At 38.6% G+C, this 13,326-nt stretch overlaps 1 protein-coding gene across 9 annotated transcripts in view; it reads right to left on the bottom strand.

The window, feature by feature from the left end:
* The window catches only part of CTNND2 (catenin delta 2), an 883,391-nt gene that overhangs the window by 582,284 nt on the left and 287,781 nt on the right, over window positions 1-13,326 (bottom strand). Inside the window, exon 1 of one of the 9 annotated variants that reach the window (XM_070587198.1) lies at window positions 8,942-9,341. The exons of the other annotated variants lie outside the window; for them this stretch is intronic. The gene's annotated coding sequence lies outside the window, so the exon portion shown is untranslated. Of the gene's footprint in view, window positions 1-8,941; window positions 9,342-13,326 lie in introns of those variants that run through there. 9 annotated transcript variants of the gene reach the window in all.

The following is a 13,326-nucleotide window of genomic DNA, read 5'->3' as shown; positions in this document are numbered from 1 at the left end:
TAAGCATATTTTCTTAGCCTTGTATTATCTGCAAATTCTTTAAGCTTGCTTTGAAGACCTTAGCCCAATTCTTTGATCATAGTTTTGAATAGAAAGAGCATAGCTCATGCTTTTCCACCACAGACTCTTTTTCATGTTGATAAAAATCTACTACATACTATATCCAAAGGGATACAAAAACACATGCCTAATACATGTCATCAGCATACAGAGACCAGCATAAGCCTTGGACTGTTTTCTAGTACCTAGACGGAAGGCACTCTGATGCCAACATTGTCGTATTGGTCCCTATCTGCAGAAGGCCTGGGGTTACAATGTGCTCATTTGCAAATGATGAACACTCATTTACGACTATGTGATCATCTTCATTAGCGACCCCCAAATCTAGTTATAATCACGACAGAGGGTCTTACAAGGACAGATGGCTGAGCTTAACAAAATATATCTATTTCTCCTGTCTCAGGTTTTGAATTTGATTGTTAACTTCCCAGAACTGCTGAGCTATGCAGCTCAGTCCCGGCAACAGCGGTCTCTCAAGTTGGGGGCACAAGACAATCTACTAGGGAAGGTGAGTAAAGGTTTGAACTTATATTTGAAATTATTCTCATCTTTTAAAATGAGATTTTTAGCATATTTTCTAACTTATAAATTTGGTACAGCAGTACATTTATATTGTTGACAAATAAATGAGCACATAATGGATGTTCTTGCTCAAAAGATTCTTCCTAATCATGGAGTAAAATTAACAAAGCTGGAGACCCCTGGATGAGAGATCCAGACAGGCTAGGCCAGGGACCCAGGTGAGACCCCACTTTAGCCAATCTGCTCTGCTCTACAGCTAAACAGTGATGGTGTACCCATAACTCGGCAACAGGAAGCCCCTGTAGGACAGATAATAAAATCCTATTCATTTGGAAGGGATCATAGAGTTGAACTCTTTAATTTTGCAGGTATGGAAACTGAGGTGTGGAGGGATTAAGTGACTAGACTGAGCAGCTTCAAAGCCGTTTGGGGACACACCAGGGAAAATAAAATGAAATGAAAGTTAATACCAGAGCTGGACATGATTCCACTCCATTGCTCTTTCTTCAACTATATTACCTCAATAAGGAAGTAAACAAACCAAAAGCCAAAACAAAAACAAAGAAAGAGAAGAAAAAGAAGCAACCAGAGGGTGATAGTCACTTAACTACCTCTTTTGGCATAGCACTGTTGACTGACTTTGTGTGCGAGCTTTAAGCACAGTGAAGTAACAGTAGCAGTGAACTTTCTGAAGGTTGGTATGTTCCTCAGTGCAGTATAATCATCTTCTAACTTTAAACCCCTTTAGAACTCTGGTTCAAAAGTTGTAAACATCTCGGGCTGGCCTCATGGCATAGCGGTTAAGTTTGGCGTGCTCTGCTTCAGTGGCCCAGGTTTGTGGGTTCGGATCCCCCACGTGAACCCACACCATTCATCAGCCATGCTGTGGTGGTGACCCACATAAAAAGTGGAGGAAGACTGGCACAGATGTTAGCTCAGGACTCACCTTTCTCAGGAAAAAAACCAAAAGAACAAAAAACTTGTAAACATCCACATTGTTCTAAGATGAATAACACATTACCAAAAAGTAAATAAACGTTTACAGTACAAGAACATCAACTTATAATGTTGATCCAGTAACATGCTCTTCTACAGGTGGAAGATGAAGCTACCATTCACTTTATAAATGACATCACATTTTACCTGCACCACAATGATAAGAATGTCACTGTTCTTAAGGAGAGCAAGTTATGCATGAAACACGTCCACATTTCCTTAAAATCCTACAATTGGAGTGCACTGGGGCCAACATATAAAACTAAGCCTCCGACCTCCAGGCTCATATTTTTTCCCACTACACTGCAGCTAAGAGGCCTATTTCATACTTGGTTAAATACACTAAGAATTTTGTTTCCAATGAAAACACATATTCTCAAATTTTCCCCAGAACATCACTGTCACTTAAAAACAAAGATGATAAGAAAGTTGCCCTGGCTTCCTTTTAAAAATGAAAGTAGAGTAACGTATTACATAATATTGATAGTGATAAACTTGTTGGATCTCATTAGTATGGGCATAGCCTCTGTGTCACCATAACAGGCTCTCCTCCTAGACTGATGTTCTTTTGAAAGGGGGAGGTGGGATATTAATAATCGGTATTGACTTATCTTGTGGTCCATACTAGAATGAGAGCTCCATGAAGGCAGTGCCCTTGTATCTCTTTATTCCCAGCTTTTATAACAGGGACTGGCAAGTACTAGAAGCTCAGTAAATAGTGTTGTAACAATAACTATGCTATGCCATTTGTTTAAATCATCCTTATGAGATGCTTTGGAAATATTAGCATCCCTAATGATACACAAGGCTGCACAATAAAAAAACAAGCAACACAATGGCTGTGAAAGAAAGCAGTGGGGAGAGAAGGAAGAAGTGGACTAAGGAATGAGGGGGACTTCATAAGATCAGGCCTTGACCAGCATGTCCAGCATTCACCTTCTTAGCATTGAACAGCCCATATTGCATCCAGGCTAACAGTACTTTCCCTTCGTTTGCCTCTCTCTCTCTCTCTTTATCTTACGTGTGCACGCACAAATACAGCATGGCAGAGAATAGGCCTGGAAAAGTACAAGTTTGACATTAATCTCATGCCGTTGACCCTTTTGATCTCTTGTCACTTTGAACCTGTCACCTGCATGAGTCTCCAACGTGGCAGAAAGGACTGTTGCAATCTCTATCCTTCCCCCAATTCTCTGCAGAGAACTCTCAGATCACCCTTGAACTTGTCCCTCCACCTCCCTCACAGCCAGTTTTTAGATCTATAAAATCAGATGAGTGGTTCTCAAATGCTCCTGGGTCTAGCGGTGCTCTAGGGAACCTATTAGAAATGCAGATGGCCAACCCCAGCCTTTGAGATGCTGAGTAGGAAGCTGCATTCATCATACTTGCTTAAACTGATTCCGATATGCATATTCCATAGCACCCATTACCAATCCCTGAGCTCCAGGCTCTGCAGGATTCCAAGCGGGAACATGCTAATTAGTGGTCAAATAATTTACAGTAAATGGGAGAACAGCCTGAAGCATCTGGCTGGAGGTGAACAGTAAAAAACAGAGGGAGGGATGTGCAATGGGAGGTGGAGGATAAATTGAACAGGCAAAACTCCATAAAGGTTTTCCAAAATCTAAGAGAGATGGTTAAATTAAGCAGTGCCATTGGATGGAAGGTTGAAGGACAGTGAGCTGCTAAGTTAAGCAGACGTGAGATTCAAAATCTTACACCATTTTCCTTTTTTTTTTTATTCTTGCTTTTTCTCCCCAAATTCTCCCAGTACACAGTTGCATACCCTAGCCGTGGGTCCTTCTAGCTGTGGCATGTAGGACGCTGGCTCAACGTGGCCTGATGAGCGGTGCCATGACCACACCCAGGATCTGAACCAGCAAAACCCTGGCCCGCCACTGCGGAGCGCGCGAACTCAACCACTCGGCCACAGGGCTGAGTGTATTTTCTTACGCTTACACTTACACTTATTTCTGTGATCTTAGACATATCACATAATAAAATAACGACTCAGCTTAATGTTTCCCCTCTATAGTACAGGGATAATAGGGCCTTGGTGAGGATTTCATGAGATATTGTAAATAAATAATCAAGAGCACACTGGATGTGCTCAATAAGTGTATCAATTATTATTTCAGAGCAATAACAAAATAAAAGGAAAGGTCAGGTTTATAAATTTTTAAATGAAGAAATGCAAAGTTCCTGTTTAAATTCCATATACCTAGATATTAAATAGGTCCCTAAATGGGAAAGGTATGACAGTTGGCCAATATCTGTGCACTACATTTGCCAAATATATGCAAGAATGTGCCAGAGTCCACAAACTAGTGTCAGGTCCATGGTAGCACTGAGCTACAGTGGCAGCTCCCTGTGCTGCAAACAGCCTGGGAGCAGCAAGGTTGCTGGCCCAGCCACCCTGGGGCCTGTGATGCTGTGGACACAGCCCCACAGCTGACTCGAAGTTCCCTCTTTTAGTCTTTTTCATCTTCACTTCTGTTATTTATGGTTTCTCATTTTTGGCAGAAGTGCTCCATGATAATAACGTGGGCATAACTAATCCCCAACCTCAGCACCTAAATTTAATTACCTTTAACATTTAAACACTGAACATAGCATCTCTTGCAGAAACTCTATTAATGCCGATGAAAATTACCAGACATTGGTTCAGAAGAGCATGAGGGCTTGAAATGAACTCAAGCAGATGAAATTCATGAACAAGGGACATGTGGAGGCTATGCAATAAATAATCATTTTCAGAGTTACTCTCCTTGGAGGAACACATTTTCAAATGTTACGTTACACGTGCAAATAGCAGCTGAGGAACACAGAAAGGTTCTAATCATCTCTTTGCTCGTACTGAAACAATCAGACAGTTGATCAACACTTAAAATTAGTTTTTCTTCTTTAAAAATGAGCTTGTACCCTTGGAAGCCACAGACTAACTCAATATTTTTATTCCTAGAGGAAGGAACCCTCACATGTTTGAGAAAAATTTATACACCGGAGAAGGTCACTATAATTAGCCACAGTGTAGAGTTTATTAAATTCCTAGAGCTTGCAGAGCTTATTTTTAAAACCACAAGTGCTGAGTTTAACTAAACTTGTCAAATGTAGGATGAACTTGATGGGACAGAGGCAGGGAATTTGATCCACAAATACTGTCCAGGTGAGCCAGCATTAGCGATGGCCAAATTAGACGGGATACCACTATGGATGTGATTAATACTGACTGTTAATTCTTAGGATCCTAAGAATATATTTTGTTTTTTGAGTAGAACTTTAACAGAGCTGCTGACTGAATATGATCATTTAAATAATCCGGGATGCTGAATCATTTTTCTCATGTTAATGGATATTAGAAACATCAAGAATACATGATTTAATATTTTAGAGATTGTATATACTTATTTGTGTATTTGTTATAAAAAATATCGGAGGGCCAGCCCAGTGGCACAGTAGTTAAGTTCACGCTCTCTGCTTCAGCGGCCTGGGGTTTGTGGGTTCGGATCACGGGCACGGACCTACACACCACTCATCAAATCGTGCTGTGTCTGCGTTACACATATAACACAGAGGAAGATTGGCAGGGATGTTAGCTCAGGGACAATCTGCCCCCCACCCCCAAAAAAAATACTTTGGGTAATACATAGATAAATCACATAACCTTAGGGAGAGCTGGAATATTATAGGAACAAACATGCCTTTTAGGGTGAAAGCAATTAGATGGCTACAGAAGCTGAAAGCATTGGTCAAGTTTCCACAGCTAGAGGGTGGGAGAGGGGTGAAGACACTGGGTTTACTCACTATGAGTCCATGTGATGCCAGAGACTGTGCCATGGAAGGGAAATTCTTAACGCCTATTCTGTAAGGATACAAGAGACTTGGCTAATAGTGTTGGTGCATAAGCAATTATGAATCTGCTGCCTGTATTCGACCACTTTTCCTGACACTTAAGCCAGAATAGTAGGATGCAAGTGATAACTTTGAATATTCTCTATTTTTATAAATCTAAAAAGACAGCAATAAAGTAGAACACTACACATTCGGTGTCAGGAAATCTATATTCAGATCTTCATTTGCTCATTTAACAAATAAGGCAGGCACGGATCTAGGTGCTGGGGATGCATTGATGAAAAAATCAGCCAAAAATCCCTGCCCTCGTGGAGTTTACATTCTAGTAGACAAAACAGATGTGGAACAAAATGGACCAGTGGATTACACAGAGTGCCATCTGCAGTAAAGGCAATGGAGAAAAATAATGCAGGAAGAGAAGATGGGGGAAGGTTATTGACAAGAGACTCATTGACAAGGTGACATCGGAGCAAAGATCTAAAAGACAAGAGGAAGTGAGGCAAGTGTATATCTGGGCTGGGGAGGGGGCTGCTGTGGTAATGTTTCAAGCAGATCTAAGTGGTAAATGCAGAGGCTCTGTTTTGGGAGCATGTTTTAGGAAAAGCAAGGAATTTTGCATGCCGGAACCAAGTGAGCAAGAGGGAAGGAAGAGCGATGGGGGTGGCAGGCAACAGATCACAGAGGGGCTTGATGGCCATCGTATGGACTTTGCCTTTTACTCTGCGTAGAGTAGTAGCATGATAGGGTTTATGTTTTCAGAGGATTTCTCTGGCTACTATCTGGAAATAGACTTCATAGTCATTCATTAATAGTTATTTTGTGCAAGTCACTTAACCCAGTTAGGGAGAGAGGATCAAAGAAACATACTTTAATGCACTGTATAAACTATAGTGCCGTTTCACGCTCCCCTTGGCCACACCTCCATTAGAGCAATTATTTTGTTGCACTACAGTTATTATTCTCAAGTCTGCACTCCCACCAGACTTCCCAGTTCTTGGGCCCTGGGGAATACCTCTTTCCGTTTTTGCACGTGACACCTCATATCATATTTAGCGTATAGGTGGGACTCAACAAACATTTGCTGAATATAAGGTATTCAAAATAGAAGCATTATAAAACAAAACTCCAAATCAGAATTCACATGTTAATAAGCTACCTGTAGAAACACAAACACAAATCTTTATTCCTAAACCATTCCAAGTGGAACTTTGGTCAGACTTATTAGCTGTAATTCTATAATCTGACAATATAATCACCTGAGTTGGACCAAATCTGAGATTGTCTAGGTAAATATTTTTTTTTAACAATTGAAACTATTTGTCTTAATTGTGTGGATAAAACTTACGAGTAAACTAGCCCACAAACGATTCTGCAACATGGCATTTGGAAATCTTCAGAATATACATTTCTTATAAATCCTATTTTGTTTGACTCTCTGCTTATGTTTTAGAATGCCACCTGAAGGGCCTATTTAGTACATCTTCAGATGTATCCACATGACATAAATACCTGGATTAAAACAAACTTAAAAATAGTTTAAATTTCCTTCCCATGTAGAATATTTATATCAGGCAATGTGGGAAATGGGCAATCAAATCATCTACTAAGTTAACTTTTTACTTTTTAAAAAACTCTTTATTTGGATCACATGCCTTATAATGTGCCCTATAGTTTGAAGATTCAATGTCACTTCAACCCATTATATTGATGCTACACAAAATGAGAGGGCCTAGATGCTTTATTCCTACATGAAGCTGCACATCATTTACCTCTATATTTAGGCAGCATTGCTGAATAACAACTAATGTATGGAAAATGCTCTCAAAGATCAAAGTTTTCCTAAATCACTATTCTCAATCTATACCACGGAGGTTTACTTTCATTCCTTAAACCTAAAAAAATTCTTAGCCTTAATATGAGTAACATAAACTTTTAACTTCTAATTAATGAGCCCATTTTTGTTAGCTTCTTTAAAATAAAACATTAAGCAATGGACATTTTATTTTTAGCATCCACGTTAGGCAATAAATTCTAAAATTTGTGACAATTTGTTTCTGATAAAAATAAATCATTTCTTTTTCTTTCTTTCTTTCTTTTTTGGTGAGGAAGATTGGCACTGAGCTAACATCAATTGTCAATCTTCCTTTTTTTGCTTGAGGAAGATTGTCCCTGAGGTAACATCTGTACCAATCTTTCTCTACGTTGTATATGGGATGCCAGCACAGCATGGCTTGATGAATGGTGTATTATAGGTCTGCGCCCGGGAGCTAAACCTGTGAACCCTGGGCTGCTGAAGCAGAGTGCATGAACTTAACCACTAGACCACCAGGCCAGCCCCATAAGTGATTTCTTTATGTCAACACAGTCATTATTTGCACTTAGTATCTGAGCTACAAAGTCATTCAAATTTCAAATACTATTAATCAAGCAGAAATTTTATCTTGTGATTGTCATAATTAAGTTGAAAATTGTTCTCTGCCACTATTATCATTCATTTGAAAATATTCTTAAAAACCTGAAGACTTTCTGAGGCATTCCATTTTACTTTACTCACAATTTTACAAGGTACACCTATCTTACAAATATATAACAATGCAATATATGATTCCCATAGACAGACTGTCATCTTGTTAAATCAACAGTTTTCTGAAATCAATGTTTCTTTAATCTGTTGAACATCACAAATATTTTAACTCTAGTGGTGACACAGGTGATATCTATGAAGTCATTATAAATTTTGGTCAATGATTCTCTCAGTGAGTTATCTGAATAAAAGCAATCTGGAAACACTTGCATGGTAAAGGTTTTCTATAATTACGGGATGCGTGCATCCCATTTAAACAGCTGCACCATTTAGGATGATCAAAACATGCAATTATTGTATTCTAGTTCTCATATAAGTCTCATCATTGAAAACCAAATAATCTCTGCAAGAAAGAGAATGCAATGCAACAAGTTAGCCGTCCGATATATTGAATTTTTACAATTACTTTACAGAGTGACACTGGCTGCGTGATTTTCATGCCTTTCCTCTCTATGAATAATTTCTTTCTGGGTGAGGTTATTCACTTAATTGTGTACCGAAGGAAGAAAAAGGCCCATAATTTCCAAACAACTTTTAATTATTTAATTCTCACTTGATTATAAATGGCTATTTACATGGATAATCATAACTTTCATAAAAGCTAAAGGATGTGTCTACGACTCAGCAAGTTTTGCTAAAAACACTTATTAAGCAGTTAGAATGGTTAGTTGGTAGGGAAATGGCACATCGGTCCTTACAGCTGCTTTCCGCTTAATTCGGTTATTTGGCTTTTACGATTTCTACATTAATTCACTGAATAAACTGACTGACAACTGTAAGGCCAGAAATAGATTCTACATATGTTTACGACACATGACTTTCAACCTGCAGTTTTAAAACTTTAGCTAAAATCACCACAAAAACAACATTAATAATGAAAGCATTTAAAAAAACAAGTACGTTTACTTTTCACTTTTTCTCTTTTACCTTTCGGAAAAAATGGTCCTTAAATACTTCAAAACTGTAGTCTAGGCAAACAAGTCGACTAGTCACAAAGATGAGGGTTTACTTTTCCCTCCTTCCCGGGCAGCGGTGCGGGCGGTTCCAGGCTTTCTCCCACCTGCTCCTCCCTGCCTGCACTAGGGTTAAAAAGGAACCCCAGAGGAGCTAAAAAAATCCCAAACGGAGTGGAAGAACAGCCTCGAAAAAGTCAGGATGCCAAATCGTCATAGTTTAATTTCTGCTTTCACTTGCAAACAGTTTAAGAGAAGGCGAAGCAAGAGGCATCAGAGACAGCACAAGCCTAGTGGATGCCTTCTTAAAACAGAAAAGATTTGAGTTCAGCCAGGCACAAAGGTCTCCATGGCAACGGTGAATTGAGACCCCCATCGGCATTATTTATGCAACATTTCATCACAAAAGGACCCTCCCACAAGCCTGCCTTGCAAATTCTAGTTTTCTAATCTGCCATTCTCTTGTCGTGAATTTGTATCTGGATATTTAGCTATCCCTATCGCGGCAGAAAAAACAAAATCACACAGAATCACACAATTATTCTCAAACTGAATCTAGACTTTGTTTTCTTGGTTCGTTCAAAGGCAAGAGATCGAGTCAAGATTGCTTGGAGTTCGTATTCAAAGCCAGACTAGTTTTTATTTCAAAGATGGACAGTTGGACAAACAAGTTTACTCAAATTATTTCATTTTTTTGAAATGAGATCATAATTAAAAAGAAGCATAAAATGTGGCAAAATCTAACCAATCAGAAAAGAGAACTTGTCAAGATGTCGACTTTGAAGCTAAATTTTATATACTGTTACCCACTCCGCAGCCATTACAGTACTCCAAACTCATTCTGTTTTAGCCACAACTTCCGAAAACATAAATTCAGTAAGGCATTTTAAACACTTCTTACTGAACTGTGTACCAAATGGATTCCAGGTTCACATTTTATAGTTAGATAACCTGGGGCAAGTTATGTAAAACAGAGATAACACACCTATGTAATTAGGTTACTATAAGTATTTTTTTTTCCTTTTTTTTTTGAAGAAGATTAGCCCTGAGCTAACATCTGCCAATCGTCCTCTTTTTTTCTGAGGAAGCCTGGCCCTGAGCTAACATTCGTACCCATCTTCCTCTACTTTATATGTGGGACACCTACCACAGTATGGCTTGCCATGTGGTGCCATGTCCGCACCCGGGATCTGAACTGGCGAACCCCGGCCGCTAAAGTGGAACGTGCACACTTAACCGCTGTGCCAATGGGCCGGCCCCAAAGGTTACTATAAAGTAATAATAAGATGGCATATTATTGAAGAAATACTTTCTTCAATTCTAAAATAAAATACAACTATAATTGTTAGGATAATATTTGACGATGTTGAAACATTAGTAGTCCTCATTTGAAAAGGATCGTATTTAGTACTAGTTCAAATAAAAACTAAACAAGGTAATTTTTAAAAATTAAATTTTGATTATTTTTAAAGCAATACAAACTCATTATTAAAAATTCAAACAAGGGCCAGCCTGGTGGCACAGTAGTTGAGTTCCCACACTGCACTTCGGTGGCCCGGGGTTCACCTGGGTTTGGATCTTGGGTGTGGATCTACACGCTGCTCATCAGGCCATGCTATGGTGGCATCCCACATATAAAATAGAAGAAGGCTGGCATAGATATTGGCTCAGCAACAATCTTTCTCAAGTAAAAAAAGGAAGATTGGCAACAGATGTTAGCCCAGGGACAATCTTCCTCACCAGAAAAAAAAAAAAAATCAAACAGTACATAATTTTAAAAGGGTGGTGCTTGTTCCACACACTGCCAACACCAGTCTTAGTCTTCTTTAACACGGTTGTATGTCTCAACCTAAATCATGCATCATGATCTAGGTCTTCATTAACTGTACGTTGTCTTTAACACAATTTTGCAAGAATGGTTCATGGGTGCCTGTATTTCTTATTAATGCATATTTGATAAGACAGACAGATATCTCTGCTTTGTTACCCCAGCACACAACAATCACCTAGAATGGGTTGTTCATGGTGCCTCCAGAGCACAACTCACCTTCATTTTCTTTGAGGATGCCTCTGGAGTTGGGGAACCCCTGGCCCTACTTAGATGGTTACAAAATTTTGTGAATCAATAATTTAGATACCTTCTGACACTGAAAATTGAAGAAAAGAACTAAAAGGCCAGGCATATATTATTTTCTTTTAAGAAAATTACCTTCCCAGGTGAGAACAACAATCCGCACATCAGCTCCCAGTTCTCTCTCTTCCACATCTACTGCCTTCTCTTTAGTTGCTTTTTCATCTTTTTGGTCTCTCTTCTGCTTTATTTCCTCACAGCAGCCCTCTTTATTTCTGCACTATCTATTCTCCTTGATGCTTCTAATGTGGTTTCATTTCAGCGATGGCTTTACTTTTGCTACTTTTCCACGAGCATTGCCAGCTCCTTGTTACTCTTTTTATGCCTTCTTTGTCTCATTATCATCTCTTTGATTTCACTTTTTTTCATTATTTTAAATTCTTTAGGCTATAAAAAAGAAGATGGCTAACTTTCTCTTATGTTACTTGGGGGTAATTTTATTTTTCTGGAGTTACACTTTCTCTATCTTTTGTCTATTATTGTTGTATTACTTTCTCCTCTTTCTGATTCCGTTTCTTACCTTTTTTTGATAGCAACAACCCACTGTCTTATATTTAAACACTTTGGGTTATTACTTATTTTTGAATGATGGCAACTTTATCTTGGCCTGACTTTTGCTTAATTACAGATTGGGGAGGAGAGAGGTGTTGAGTATGAAGGAGGTAAAACTAAAAATGCAGATCTTGTAACACCCCCCTTGACATTATTCCCTTGTTGGGGCTTATCCTCCACCGGGCTTCTTGTCTCTCCTGTGTCCCTGCGCATCTTCGGGACTCAGTGTTCCAGTGAAGGACTTTGAGTTATGGCCCTGCCTTCATCTTCCTCCTTCCCTCCCTCCTTTCCTTCCATCTTTCCCTTCTTCCTTTGTCTTTCTTTAAATGAAATTTGCACACTGTATGATATCTGAAAAGCAATGTCTAAAGTCTGTATACCTCCTTTTTATGAGTTTGTGGCTGATTCCGTCCCAGTATTGTAAATGGAATTGAAGTTCTAATTTCTTGTATTTTTGGTTCATTTTAGTGTTTCCAGCAAAGAAGCAGAATAAACTGAACATTCTGGGATATCCATAATAATAGTTTAAACTAAATTCTAAAGAGGCATAAATACTTGTTTTTCACAAAATTCAACAGTCATTAGTGATTAGAAAAACCAATCTTTTGAAACTAGGAATAGAGAGGAATACCTTCAATTTGATAATGAAAAAACCTACCAAAAAATTATAATCAGAGCTAAATATTGAAAACTTCCCCGGAGATATGAATGAGATATTGCTCTTTGTTATTGTCACTTCTATTTAACATTCTACCAAAGGCCTTAGGCGATAAAGTGAACACAAAAAGCCAATGTACAACATCAATTTTCTTTCTGTGTATCTGCAATAAAGAAATTAAAACAATAATGGTATTTATAAAGATCATAGAAAAACATCAAATACCTAGGAATAAATCTGTGAAGGTGGTGTAAGATCTCTCTAAACACTACACACTATTGAAACTAAAGCAGACCTATGTGATTGGAGGGAAATACCATGTTGATGGATTGGCAGATTTAATATTGTAAAGATTTCAGTCTCCTTGGATTAACTGATAGAATTAACACAATTCCGATCCAAACCTCAGCATACTGTTCTTTTCAGGGGTGGCAGGGGCTAAGGTGATGGATAGTGGATTCTAAAATTTTCATGAAAATGCAAACTGCCAAGAAGAACAAGTAGTCTTGAAGGAAAGAAACAAATCTAGAAGGCTGAAGCTACCAGCTAAGAAGGCACATTACAAAGCTGCAGTCAGTGAGACCTTGTGGTGTCCACGTAAGGAGAGACAGAACAGTAGGACGAGAGAGAATCCAGACATCAAGCCACATATATATCTAATTTAAGAGAATCCATACGCTGCCACACGGTGGGAAAGATGGTGTTTCCATCTGGATATCTATACAGTGAAAAAACACACCTTGACTCTCATCTCAAAAAACACACGCATGAAAATCAATTCCATATGTAACACAGGTCTATATGTGAAAGATTAAACTATATAAAGCTTTAAGGGTAAAATATAGAACACATGCATGACCTGAGAGTAGCCAAGGCTTTCCTAAGCAGGACACAAAAAGGGCTAACCATACAAGGAATAAAAAAGTATAAATTGGGCCATATTAATTGGGAAATTATGTTTATCAAGGATACCACTGCAAAAATGAAGGGGCGCTAGTGGAAAAATATATTTTTATTC

The sequence above is a fragment of the Equus przewalskii genome, chromosome 20 (genome assembly GCF_037783145.1).
Source record: "Equus przewalskii isolate Varuska chromosome 20, EquPr2, whole genome shotgun sequence".
NCBI classification, from domain to species: domain Eukaryota; kingdom Metazoa; phylum Chordata; class Mammalia; order Perissodactyla; family Equidae; genus Equus; species Equus przewalskii.
The sequence above is the reverse complement of the archived record's forward strand: the minus strand, read 5'-3'. Positions and strand labels throughout refer to the sequence as shown.